Here is a 13,797-nt window from a genome sequence, read left to right on the forward strand (position 1 = left end):
CTTCAGGGGAAAGTTCACTGTTCTTTATGTGAGATGCTGTTAACATGATCAGGGAGTCTATACTCTCTATTTTGTGACAAAGATTTAATAATCACAACTTGCCTGTCTGGTCGCGTACCCTACTTACCACCTAAAGGGGAAGAAATTACCTCAAAAGACAAAAGAGAAGGTATTTGCGACACCTTCTGAATTAGATGTTTTACTCGCTTGGTTTAACAAAGACTGAACATGGACATTGTTTCATCGACACAGAGAGTTAACCGCCATGTGGCTGTATGTTGGCACAGTGATGCCTTGATTTAAATGCTAATAAGCTTCCAAACATGCTGACAAGGACAATGCTAAAATGCTGATGTTTAACAGGCATGGTGTTTGCCATGTCTGCTGTTTGGTTTGTTATCAACGCTAGCATTAATTAGCATCAAAAACAGATTAAAGCTGAAGCAGATGAAATTGGCCGGCTGTTTACGTGTTAGCATGCTAATATAAATAAGCATCAAACAGGAAGTACAGATAAAGTCAATGGAATTGGCGGGCTGTTTAACGTGTTAGCATGCTAATATAAATAAATATCAAACAGGAAGTACAGATAAAGTCAATGGAATTGGCGGGCTGTTTAACGTGTTAGCATGCTAATATAAATAAATATCAAACAGGAAGTACTGCTGAAACAGATAAATTTGGCTGGCTGTTTAGCGCGTTAGCATTCTAACACTAATGAGCATCAAACAGGAAGTACAGCCAAGGTAGATGGAAGTGGCTGGCTGTTTAGTGTGTTAGCATGCTAACATAACTTAGCATCAAACAGGAAGTACAGCCAATGTAGATGGAAGTGGCTGGCTATTTAGTGTATTAGCATGCTAACATAACTCAGCATCAAACAGAAAGAGTGAACTGAAGCAGATGGGAATGGCATTTCCCATCGTGGCAGCTTTGTAGGTACTTGGTCATGCGACAAAGTATTGGATAAATTCAAATAATTGACATCATGATAGCACTTGAAATTTTTTTATAATTAATAAAATATTGTAATTGTTTCAGTACAGATACACTGCCAACATTGGTCACATGAAGAAGACACTTGAGGCCTCTGATTTGTGCGCATTATCTCTGCTTGGTTGCATCCTGTTGCTGAATAACCGTGACAATGTCAACTCCTCCTGCTGAATGAGTAGGGAGGGCGGGAGGAAGATAAAGCTTTAAAAAAAAAAAAAGTAGTTGAGCATGGAAATATTGAAAGAGGAGTAGAATTGGTGGATGCCTGATGAATGATAATGTGACACGGAGAGTGGGAGTGAATGAGATAATGTAAAGGAGAAGCAAATAAAGGACGCGTGGAAGGAGGAGAGGAGGGTGACAGATAAGGGGAACTCATTAAGGAATGGAACACAGCCTGCCTGGTTGTTTATTGGCTGGCAGGCTCATTGTGCTTAATCACTCCTGCCAAGTCACACACGCGAATGCATTCTTGAACACACACACTCTTGCATACCAATTCATACACACCCACTCAATGCATGTACACACAAAAACCAACACACACACTACTGCATGCCTCGTAGCAACTTGAGTCACTGAATCGTTTTCTCCGTGGCCTTCATCGCTCTCTTCCTCTCTCACTACTACACTATCCTCCTCTTATCTCCTCACAGTCCCCTCTCCTCCTCCTCCCTGCTTTCCTCCTGTTGTTCCTCTCACTATCACAATCTTTCTCCCAATTCCTTCACCCCCCCCTCCTCTCCTCCTCTCCTCCTCTCCTCCTCTCCTCTTGTCTGGATGGCTTCCCTCTTATCTAACAACCTTGAGATGATCTTCAAAGCGTCATTGCGGGGGCGTGCATGTGAGGTCACAGCGTCTCCGGTTCGCTCTTCTCCTCTTTTCTCATCTGCCTGCGCCTCTCTCCTTCCACTCCTCCTCTCCTTTCCTCTCGGCTGCACTTCACTATTCTCTTTTTTTGGGCTTCCTTCTTCCATCTAATCTGCCCTCCTCCTCCTTGTCCTCCTCCTTTCTCTCTGTCTCTTGCATCCTTTACTTTTTGTCATCTCACACTCCATTTCTCTCCTCCTCTCGTAACATCTATCTCCACCTCATCTGGCCTCATCTCTTCTTGTCTGAATTTTGCTTCATCTCTGCTACGTGCGTCCCCCTTCTCTTCCCAGTTTTCCTCTCTCTTTCTCTGTCTCCCCTTCCCCCCATCCTTCTCCTCCTCCTCCTCCTCCTCCCACTGCGGTCTCCCCCTCCTGTTTTTACCCAACTCATTTACTTCCCTACTCCCTCTTTTCATCCCTCCCTCTCCTCATCTAAGAATCTATGAGAAGAGGTGACACAAGGTTCCTTTGTCGTGCGTGTGTGTAAACGCCTGTTGTTGCACGTGTCTGGGTTTTTGAGTGTGGGTGTGTGGTTGCCGGGACGTTACACGCCTAAATGTCTTTAAAGCGGCCGAGAGCCCTGCAGTGTTTTCGCTCTCTAATTAATTAAGCGTGGGATGCTTCAGTCTGTTTATTGCTTGTCTGTCTCACTTTGCTTTTGGTGCGCTGACCATCTGTCTCACTCTCAGCCTTCCACTGTGGATGACTCTACCTGTTTCTCTATGCGCTGTCTCTCCCTTCTCTGTCTCCCCCCCCCCTTTCCCTTCCACCTGTCTCTCTCTTTGATTGTATGCTCCGTCAGACTCCTCTCTGTGGGAGAATTGCTACATAATTCAGTCCTCACTGATGCCCGCTGCTTTTCATGAAAGAGCGTAAACAACAGCAGTAACACAGGCGGTCCAGCTGAGGTCAGCATTGTTCCTGATAAATTAAGAGCAGGAAATGATGCCTTAGGGCATGATAGAGATGCTTAGAGAGATCTTAGGGCAGAACTTCACTTTTTAAAAAGCCTTAATGTGCTAATTTTGTTTATTTTAGTGCATGATAATTATGGGATCACAGAGGCGCTGGTGCATGGAGGATATGGGGAAATGATGTTTTTCATCCATGTGAATTGTTGCCTTAAAGAGCAGCTGGTTCACCCTACCAGAAGAATCACACCATTTAAACCATAGTTTGGTGCCTGTTCTTCTAAGTCTGTGTCATTTGTGTTGCTGCAGCTTGTAAAATATTAGAGAGAGAATTGTAGTGATAATAAATACTTCTACAAATAATGTTTATTTACAACAAACAATGATGGAACGTCAGAAGAATGTCGCCTCAAAATGTCCTTGTTTCATTTTTACAGACTCTCTGCACAGATTGAAAATACCTCTTCTGTCCCTTGCTATTCTTTCTTTTCCTAAGTAGGGTGGAGAGTGAGATAGACACATGAAACTGGAGCTTTTGTGCGTGCACATGTGTGTGTGTGTGTGTGCATGTGTGTTATCATTGGCCTGTGATATCGCTCAGACAGGAAGGAAGTTTGGCTTTTCAGCGTTGACTTTCTGCACTGCAAAAACTGTCTTGACTAACACACAGAGAGAGAGAGAGAGAGAGAGAGAGAGAGAGAGAGAGAGAGAGAGAGAAGGCCCAGTATCAGGGTGTGAACTGTTAGTGGGTCTGTGAAGATAAAATCTGACAGTCTCACACCCTTCAGACACTCTGGTTGATCCTTTTGCAGGCAGAAAAATAAAGTGATTTTATGTATTTTCAGACACTAAAGTTCCTCACAACTACATTTAACAACAATAATAATAATAATAATAATATTACAGGGCCACAAAGGGTGTTCCACATTAACAGTTAACAGATTATAAATAAAATAAATCTGAGCTCCATATGACCAACACAAATTAGACTCATGCAGACCACGCTATATAAAGCAGCACCATGAGCCATCATGTCTGCAAACCAGCCCCAAGTCCTTTTACAATGTGACCTCCTGTGTCACGCTGAAGCCACAGTTTGTCTGGCTGCTTGTGTTGTGTTTACTATCGCAGTGCATCTCCCTCTGGCTCTCATTTATTATTTTCCAGCATGTTCGCTGCATTAAAATGAGCCGAAATACCTGGTGTAGAGTGTCAATGCAGAATACATCCCATTGTTATTGTCCAAGTTATTTCTACCACCTTAGCCAATGGGATGTGAGAGCAACTCCATTCAAGCTTCCTGCATTTTTCCACCTTAAAAGCTGTATCATCCCCATCCTCTTAGTTACACTGGTGACCTGTCTTACGACACAGCACCCTCAGCTTGGACTAGGGCTGGTCTGGCTGCATTGGAAGGGGTCAGGGATGGGGACACTGGGCTGCTGAGCCTGAAGCTGCATCTGTTGTGCCTGGCACAAGCAGGGCAGGGACATCTTATTTAGTATGAACAGCTCACTAAAAGTTGTCCTGCATAGATCAAATGTTGGCAAGAGGAGGAGCAAAGACAAGCTTGAAGCTTGTTTGCATGGAAAGAAGACAAATGTCTGCATGCTGCAAATGTATGCACATTAACTCATTTATGTACGCAAATCGCAGTGGAGCATCCTGGATGCTTGAAGAGGCTGCACGGGGGTGCAGTGGTTAGTGCTGTTGCCTCACGGTTAGAAGGCTACTGGATCGAACCCCAGTTCTGATGCATTGGGCCTTTCTATGTGGAGTTTGCATGTTCTCCCCGTACATGTATGCGCGCCCTCCAGGTACTCCAGCTTTCTCCCTAAGTCCAAAGACATGCTCGTTAGGTTAAATGGTGACTCTAAATTGCCCGTAGGTGTGAATGTGAGCGTGAAAGGTTGTCTGTCTCTATATGTCAGCCCTGTGATTGACTGGTGATCAGTCCAGGCCCCGCCTCTCGCCCTATGACATCTGGGATAGGCTCCAGCCCCCCTGAACATGATAATGGCTAATCAATGGATGGATGCTTGAAGATTACATGATTTCTTTTTCTGCTGTTTTAAAGGACACAAAAGTTGCACAATGTTTTTTAAATTGTTTTTGTTGGTGAATGCATAATATGTAAATAATATTATTTAATTCAATATGGATGAAGCTAACAGGTTTACATTTTACTTTTTCCAATAAAACATATTAAATAATTCAGACCTGTAGCTCTGTCATACATGTAATACCTGGCTAGAATGGCCCCCTTCAGGAGCCCACTGTTCGCATTTCTAGCAATGCACCCAAGTCTCTGTTTGATGGCTGTTTGCAAATGGCTCCACACAAATAAGGCACAGGCACTCATCTTCATCTGATAAAGAGGCATCTGGAGTCTTTCTTTTTATACATTCCTTTACAGGGTTTAAGTTTTAGTTTTTTTCCCAATGTTTTTGTGCCCCCTTCACTGGTGTGTCAGTGAAAACAGCATCTTTTATGTATTTTTTTTACTTGGCTGGCAGACTTATGGCTTAATGTCCTCTGGGGTTTCAGGTGTTGCTGGCAAAGGTGAAGTGGCAATAATGGGCAAAACATGGTAAGATGGCCTGGGTCCGGAGATTCGAGACATAGGATGGGGCAAATTCTGTTTCTTTTCCCTGTGGAAAGGTGAAACTACTGTCACCTGAAAGCAGATCTGATCTAATCTTAAATGGGAAAGCAGCCAGATGATACCAAATTGCTGCAATCCAAAGAATGTCATAGATTGTAATTGTTGCCCCAGGGTTGTTCGTCATCCAAGATTATGTGCCTATAAATGGTTCTGCACAAAAGTTGCAGCCAATTCGAGCAGTGGGGTGGGAAGGAGAGCATACTGGCCATTTTATTTGCCAAATTTTGGCCCATCAATGAATAAATTAGAGCTATGGTTGTCCCCAAGAAGAAAGCATCCCATTCCTCCAAACACTTGGCATATTAAACAAAATAAGTAAATCCACAAAATGTGTTCCTTCATCCAGTGTTTTGCTCCTCCACCTGGAAGAGTTTTTCCTCCACAAGTGGTCCATTGTTGAGGAAGTGATCATTGAAGATCGCCCAAGGGAAGAAGAAATAGGGGGAAATATTGCTCTCTTTTCCTGACACCACATATGCTAAACTTACCGTACCCCCAATGGCCACCAATTGGTCCAGTTTCTGCACGATCCATATTCCAGATGTCCCGTTCCCAGTGAATGTCAGCCCAACACCTTCTCCAGATTGTCAGAGAAAGTCTTGAAATTCTCCCTGGCACTTGCTCTTGCAAGGGTACTTCAGAGAGAGAGCTTCGGGTACTGCTTAAAGGAGACTGTAAAGCACTCACTTCTGCCTTTTTAAGCCCAGGCTGGTGGAAACTTCATCTCTGGTGCCACAGCAAATCCATACACAAGCTTTCCCACCTCAGTGGGCGATGAACCAAAATAGATGTTAGCTAATCTTGTACGGTACTGCTCAAACTGCAGCTGGAGGTTTGGCCTCTAAAAACCTGCTGTTGGAAAGGCCCTGGTTTCTGTCTCACAGTATCAATCCAGAAAACGATATGATTGATTTATTGAAAGCTTTAGCTGCCTCACTGCTCTTAACATAACATCAGGTGGTGTTTTGCCATTTGGGTTTTGCCATCGCTTTTTCTTTTGTAATTCCTGACAATCGCTTACTCTACCTTTCCAGTCTTTTTTCCTGTCCTTCTTTAAAAACACTAACAAAATAAAAAAGTCTGACAACAGTTGAAAACAGACTTTCTGTGTTCTTGTGTGGTTCGTGAGAAAGTTGCCCGATGTAACTTACGGCCTAAATAACAGTAGAGAAGTTGACCCAAACTACCGTGTTGGCTAGCGTGCGCTACTTGCTAAAGTTAGCTTAAATCTGGACGTTAGCAAAAAAGACGTTTCTCTCCTCTCCCACGGACAAATGACATCTTACCCATGAAACAAGATGCCTCAGTCTCCTTCATCTTAAAACATGTTCTGCAAAAATTGCTTTCACTCCTAACCTTGTTCACGCAAACGTGCAGAACCGCTCCTTTTCACTCACTGGAGCTGCTTTTGTCGCCTAACAGCGTTAGCTCATTATCTACCCAGCATGTTGAGCTGCTGTAACCCTCACTATTCTCTGTGAGAGGACTTTCAAACAAACGCCTCTGCTTGTCCAGTCTGCTCATGTTCAGACAGATGAGACGAACAGAATCACTTAAACAGTTGGCCAGGTATTGTATCGTCTGAGTGCTGATTCACTCCACAGATGCGCAGCCACAGTCCACTGAGACTCATGTATTCCTAATTTTATCTCTCCTGCTCCAGACCTGCACACAGGCACCTACACTGTTGTGTATGGTATGTGCATTTAGCTGTGTGCACTAGGCCTGTGTGTGCTTGTGTGGGTTTTCTGGTTCAGTGTGTGTGTGTTATGTAAAGTAAACCCAGGTGTCTCTCTGAGCTGTGATGTAACTGGTTAGTTTGCTCACAGCTGGGAGGGATAGATAACTACCTGGATGTGTGTGTGTGTTAACCTGCGTGTGTATATTCTCTCTGCACTCTGGATGTGTTCTAAGATTAGCTGATCGTTGTTGGACAGGATTCCCATTTGACCTCGTAAAGTTTCTCAGGCAAACTGGACAAAAAGTGCTCAGCTGCTTTAACTTGAGGCCCCTGAATATACCTGACTGTTTGCTTTGCCTTATTGTCATTGTACAGCTGTACAATGAAATTAGGTGCTTCTCCTCAGTGGTTAATACAGTATAAAAGCAGCATTGCACATTGTCTTCATATAAATTAATCACAGCCTAATCTTCATTTTAGTTCTTTCATGGCATTTGGATAGAAACTGTTCAAAAACGTGGAGTTGCGGGACTTAATAGACTCATATCTCCTACCAGAGGGCAACAGAGTGAAGAGGTGGTTTCCAGGGTGCGATGAATCTTACATTCTGTTTATTGCCCAACACATGGAGTTTTGATGTCCTCAAGCGAATGTAGTTGTCACAAGTGGGACCCAGTTAGTGACGTGTTTCCCATCACCCAGCAGTGGTTGGTCTGTCAGAGAGGGTAGGCGTAGCAAAGCGGCTGCTTTTATGCTCTCTGCAAGTGTTGCGAGTAAACAGTAATCTACTATGGCTGAACAAACAAAGAAAAAAGCGATGACTACAGATACAACTTCAAAAATAAGTGAAAATCCAAAGAAAAAGAAACAAATTCGACGCTCAGATGAAGGCAGACAGTCTGAAAAGGAAAGCGACCGTCAGCGAGGAAAATCAAGAATTACAACCAGAGCCAACCGTGGACGTCACACACGCAACACTGTTTGGATATCTGGGAAGTGTGCTCCCGCAATTACCGTTTATCACCATAGGTGCCGCCAAAGACAACGAAAGTGAGATCTTCGCAATTACAACTTTAATGACTCTTGCTGCAGTACAGCTAGTATACCACACCAGGATGCCATAGGTGATAATGCAACAGGGTGGCTCTTCTCAAAGCCCACAGGAAGTAGAGACGCTGCTGTGCCTTCTTCACCAGAGATGTGTTTGCAGTTTAAGTGAGGTCCTGGGAGATGTGTGGGTCTAAAAACTTATATGAGGTCACTCTCTCTACTTTTTCTCCTCTGATGTGAAGAGAGGCAGGTTCCTCTTTTGCTCCTTTGTTTGGAGCTTAAAACAGGCCTCTTAAGGTTAATTAAGCAATTCTCAAGAATAGAATTTAACAATAAAGTGCTTCACGATAAAAAATAAAGTAACAGACATAAAACCAAGACTTAAAATGATTGGGTAGCTGTGTAGTAGAGACATGTGGACATGGTCAATCAACATCTTTCTCTAGCTAATTGGAGTACCTGGATATTAAGGGGTTCAATGTGTATAATCGCTTCCTTTTATCTTAGCTGAGGTACTTTTCCAAGCTCCCTACAAATTCAGTTAAATGCCTTTCTTGACCTCATGATGTTTCCAATTAAGGTCAAGCTTGTTAAAAATCCAAAAAGGACATAATTCACTTCAGACTAATAAGACACAGCCTGTGTTTCTCGAACACATTTTTCATTCTTGGCAGCTCCAAAAGCAGCATGCGCCTTTATCTGTGTCAGTAAGCTGTTCACTTCTCACAGTTTAACATCTTCTTCTTGGTGGCTGCAGGAAATGAGAAAAATGTTTCCCGGCTTCTGTTGCTGAGTGCAGCTTTGTCGGAGTAATTTTGTATTCCGCTCTTCAGTTTTGATGGTTATGCTGATATGACTTCCCACCAGTGCAGGAGCTCAGCACCGGAATATTAATAATGAGAACAAACAGGGTGAATCTGCACTTTTCCAATTAAGGAGGAGACGACAGTGCAGCTCTGCTTTGTGATTTTGGTATTTAAGACAAGACTTTTTTTGTGTGTAATTCTGCTTTATTTAAATCCTATTCATAACACACCCATGCATGCTCATCTGAGACTTTAAATGTGTGTTTTTTGGGGTGTAACAGTCAATTAGTATCCAACAGGACGGCTACTGTTTGGATGCGATCGAGCAACGCAAGAGGTTCATAGCAAGCTAAACAGAAGAGAAAGAGTCTGAAAGTTGCAGATAATGACTTTCTCAGTGTTTGCTCCACTGTGTGTGTGCGTGCGCGTGTGTTTCCAAGTAACTGTATCTTTACAGATGTCAGGGGTCTAACCCGGTTGTCCTCTCCTGCAGGGGTCAAACTCATATTCTCCGTCTTCTTTGATGTTCACGTCCTCTCAGTCTCCCCCCTCCTCCCCCTCCTCTCGTTACGTCTGACACAGCAGCACGCTGGGAGAATGGCAATTTTTCATCTCACCATCTCGCTCCCTGTGACTGTTTTGTTCCTCTGCCTCCATTCTCTCTGTCTGGCTTTTCTTTATTGCCTGCCCTCTCCCCTGCTCTCTTGACCAGACGGGTTTCACAGAACCAATATTTTTTAGCTTTGAATGTGCATCTGTCCTCGTCCAGGCAGGAATGTCGGCCTGCTCCTCTCTCTCTCCGCTCTGTCTCTGCCTGTCTGTCTGCCTCTGAGCACTGAATAGAGTCAATAGAGTTCTCGTATATCTGCTTCAACAAATCCACTTGTCTGTTTCTTCTAGAGGTCAGAGGTCATATCCACATCTGCCGATTGTTTAACAAATTCACAAATCATTTTTACACATCTCGTTTCATCCCTCTTCTTGCTCCTCTCTCTATCTCTGAGAAACCTCATGGACTCTCACTGCAGGTGTGTCGAGGCCGGCAGAGGCCAGGCCATGGGCGTCAAACAGGTGTGTGTCAGCAAGAAAGTGTGTTTGTAAAAGTGTAACTGTCAGAAGGGCATTCTGGGGGCGTGTTTTTCTGGAGGCTGTTTATGTTTTAGCTCTGACATTAGTGACTCTCAAAGTACCCCTCAAAGTACAAACTACCACCTTTGTTCCCAATAAACTCCTAACTATGCTGCTGTGTGTCCGTGCATGCTAGTCGGCTTGTGCAGCAGAAATACATGCGCTCATGTGGTTGTGTTTGCATGAGTTTGTCTATCAGCATGCGTTTCTTTTGGTTAAATGTGTGCGTGCTATCGCTGCAGCAGTGGAATAGCCATGAGTCTGGGAATGTTGCTCTTCTTGCAGCCAAAAAGCTTCATGTAACTGTTTTACCACTCGTACAAAAACAGTTGTCTCTTTCTGTGTGTAAAACTGCGTTCAGGCTTACGGGTGGTTTGATATCCGCTGGCTGGGGAAACGCTTAGACAAACAGCTCTCTCTGCAGGGAAACGTTTGTCTCTTACTGGAATCAATGGCCTGCTTAGAATAATCATCCTTCATCTGAGTTTCATCTTCAGCATTGCACAATTTTAGGCTGCAATGTGCTCTGTCAGGAAAAATATAGTTGCAATATTTTAGAGCGAAGAGAGAAAAATAGCTTTTAGAGACAAACACATACATTAAAATAGATCCCAATGATAACACTCTGCATCATGGTGTGCATCTCTGCAGACAGGCTTCTCCTCCTCCTCCATAAAGTGTCATCAGTGAAACAGAAATGAATTTTAAAAAGGATCAATATCAAAGAGCAAGCGTCTTAGAATTATGCCTGTAAACAATACAGCAACAGTTTAAAGTCATTAGAAATAGATAAGATGCTTCTTTTTACATCAAATCTCATCAGAATATCCAGAGACTTTTTTCTGTGGCACCAAAGAACCAGTTTTTACTTTTATTCTTAAGGTAACTTTCTGACTTCTGATTTATGGAATCCCTGTGACCGTAACCTTGGCCTGCTTTATTATACCTCAGCTTTTCTCCAGATGGCTTCCTCCATCAACCAGTCCATCACGAACCCAGCATGCCTGTAATTCAGAGGGAATAACCATTGTAGCATTAGCATTTGGACAGCAGTAGTTCACCCTGGAGAGACAAGTAAATGATGTAAGGATGAATAGTTACGATAATGATGATGTGGTGATGAGTTTGTGTTTGGCGCTTAGGCTCCACATATGGTGATCAAAGGGTGTCTGCCCTGAGCAGCAGCAAGTATATATCCCCTCTGAAGTTAAGACACTGGTGATGAAGCTGAAGATGATGTGACGGCCTGCGTGGTTTAGATATAGATACTAATGTGCGTCATCTTTGAGGTGCCAGGACAGCTGATTGACATGTCCTCCAAGATCTGGAGCACCTGGGCCCATTGCTCCACAGGATAAAAAAGCCCAGCTTCCTGCCTGACATCTCTCTCTCTCTACCTGATCAGCGTCTGCACCTCTTTTGTGTTCGCTCAAAACACAATCTCTTGTGAGAGGCACACACCATCATTGTTATTGTCTATTTACTTTGTAATAAATAACTTATTTTTTTTGGCAGTCCATGTCCGGTCCCAACTTTGTCATGACTTGTGGGCCTGGTTATGACAATGAAATCTGGGCAGTGTTGGGGCATGAATGAATCTCTCAATTGGAAGGTTGGCGGTTCGATCCCTGACTGCCACAGTCTACATGTTGAAGTGTCCTTGGTGTCAGCAAGACATTCAAATTGCTCCATTGCCATCGGTGTAGGAATCTGCATTGATCTTGATTGGAGATTGGCATGGTAGTCTTTGCCATCGGTGTGTAAAATAATGAATGTGACAGAAGTGTAAAAGCTCTTTGAGTGGTCTGAAGAGTTAAAAAATCACTCTGTAAATCCATTTAAATGGAGGCAGAGAAAAACCATGTTCAAAAAGATAGCAACAAATAATAGGCCAACAATGACTGTGTTGCAGTACCATTGGACGGATGTGACCAGTGTGCGCACAGTATGGTTTGAGATATGAACAATAGAACTAACATGCAAAATATAGTCATGAACTTTCACTAGAGCTTCATTATGCAAGTATTAAGAGGGGAGGGGTGATGTGACCATGGGGGGTTGCTGTGTTACCCTATTGCGAGCATGATTAGTGTCGGCTGAATGTGCTAGAGGGTCTCGGTTGATGTTGACCTGGGGTTTGCAGGTCTTTGATATCGAGATTAACTCAAACAAAACAGTAACAAAAAACAAAAAAGTCAGAGCAGGGAGGAGGTTGGGGTGAATGAGTGAGTCACACACAGGACTTTTACCAAAGTCATTGGTCCTGTGGAAAGGTACGCATGAATCTCAACATTGACTTATTATAATCTCACAAACCATGATCTCTTACCAAGCCTCATGTGGAAATGCGTGTGAGATGACCTTTGGTTACAAAGTAACAGTGGCCTCCTGAGTGTAAGAGAAAGAGCAGAAATGTGCAGATCTAGGGTTACAATCGTGGGTCCTCTTCTGTGGAGTCCACCCTGTTGGAAAGATATCTTTGTACAGTGGCCCAGAATGGACAAAACAAACACTGGCTCCAGATAGAGCCTTTTGCAAGTTACATTTTTTCCTTTTGTGTGCTTGGAATGGGACAGTGATCAAACCACGCATGCAACTCATAATATCAAATCACAACATATGAAACAAAATGAAAGTGAAAGAATGAAGATGCTTTTGGCTGTCTCTTCGGGTAACATGACCCTTGCATTACAGGTCGTAGCCGTCTACTGAGAGTCACATATTGGCATTCACTGACTCTGACTGAGAACTTCACTGGTGTGATATTTACCTTCGAAAGCACCAAACCAGCAAACTGTGCTCGGTGCATCAAATAGAAAAAAGATTCCTCAGACTAAGATGTTTATTCTGCTCATGAAATATGAACTGTGTTTGTTCGAGGCTCTTCCTAAGGTGTTGTGGACTCGCTCCATGTCAGTATATAGCTGTTAAAGGTCAAAGGTCAGGTGTACGGAGGGAAAGGCTGACTTTTGAAGTGAAGACTTCTTGTCTGTCTGTCTTTTCATCCTGTCTGGCTCCCTGACCTTTCATCAATCAATCCGACCACCGTCCACTTGACTGAACCTCTTTCTGTTTCTTTCTGCAGTGTGTGCGACCATGGTGACGTTTGTGTTGACTCGCGCTCCACCTCGAGAGGTGAAGAGGCCTCAGAGAGGCTGAAGGATCCACTGATTCAATTTTCCATTTTCAGAACGGTTTCATATTTCACCGATATTTTGTCTAGAGCGTATCAGATGATTAAAAATAAATTGGCCAGTTTTCTCTGGCCCTGACTTCAGTGTGACGAGGAAGTGTGCGTTTGGATCAGATATTGGATTAGACAGTAGTCCCTCATGAGATGTTTTTTCTTTAATTATTTCCACACCACTTAATCTGCATGGAAACTTTAACCTCTTTCATATAATGGAAAAAAGCAGCGGAGAGGAAGCGCAAGAAGAGAAAGATTAATTAAATTTGGATTAGGCATCAGTTCATGGAAGCACTGGTGCATGTATGCGTGTTGGAGCGGGCTCGGCCGTTAATGTGAACCGGATATTTGGCTCCGACCCTCCCTGCGGCTCAGGCGTCACTCCAGAACGACACGACATCCAACACACACACAAATCTGAGCTGAGATTTTTATTCAATAACACATGGCACAGGGTGTGTCCAAAAGTCTCCGGGTGAGACTCAGACGATGAAATTAAAT

The sequence above is a fragment of the Semicossyphus pulcher genome, unplaced genomic scaffold (assembly GCF_022749685.1).
Source record: "Semicossyphus pulcher isolate SPU_LCO1_2020_fin unplaced genomic scaffold, fSemPul1.0.p SCAF_15, whole genome shotgun sequence".
NCBI classification, from domain to species: domain Eukaryota; kingdom Metazoa; phylum Chordata; class Actinopteri; order Labriformes; family Labridae; genus Semicossyphus; species Semicossyphus pulcher.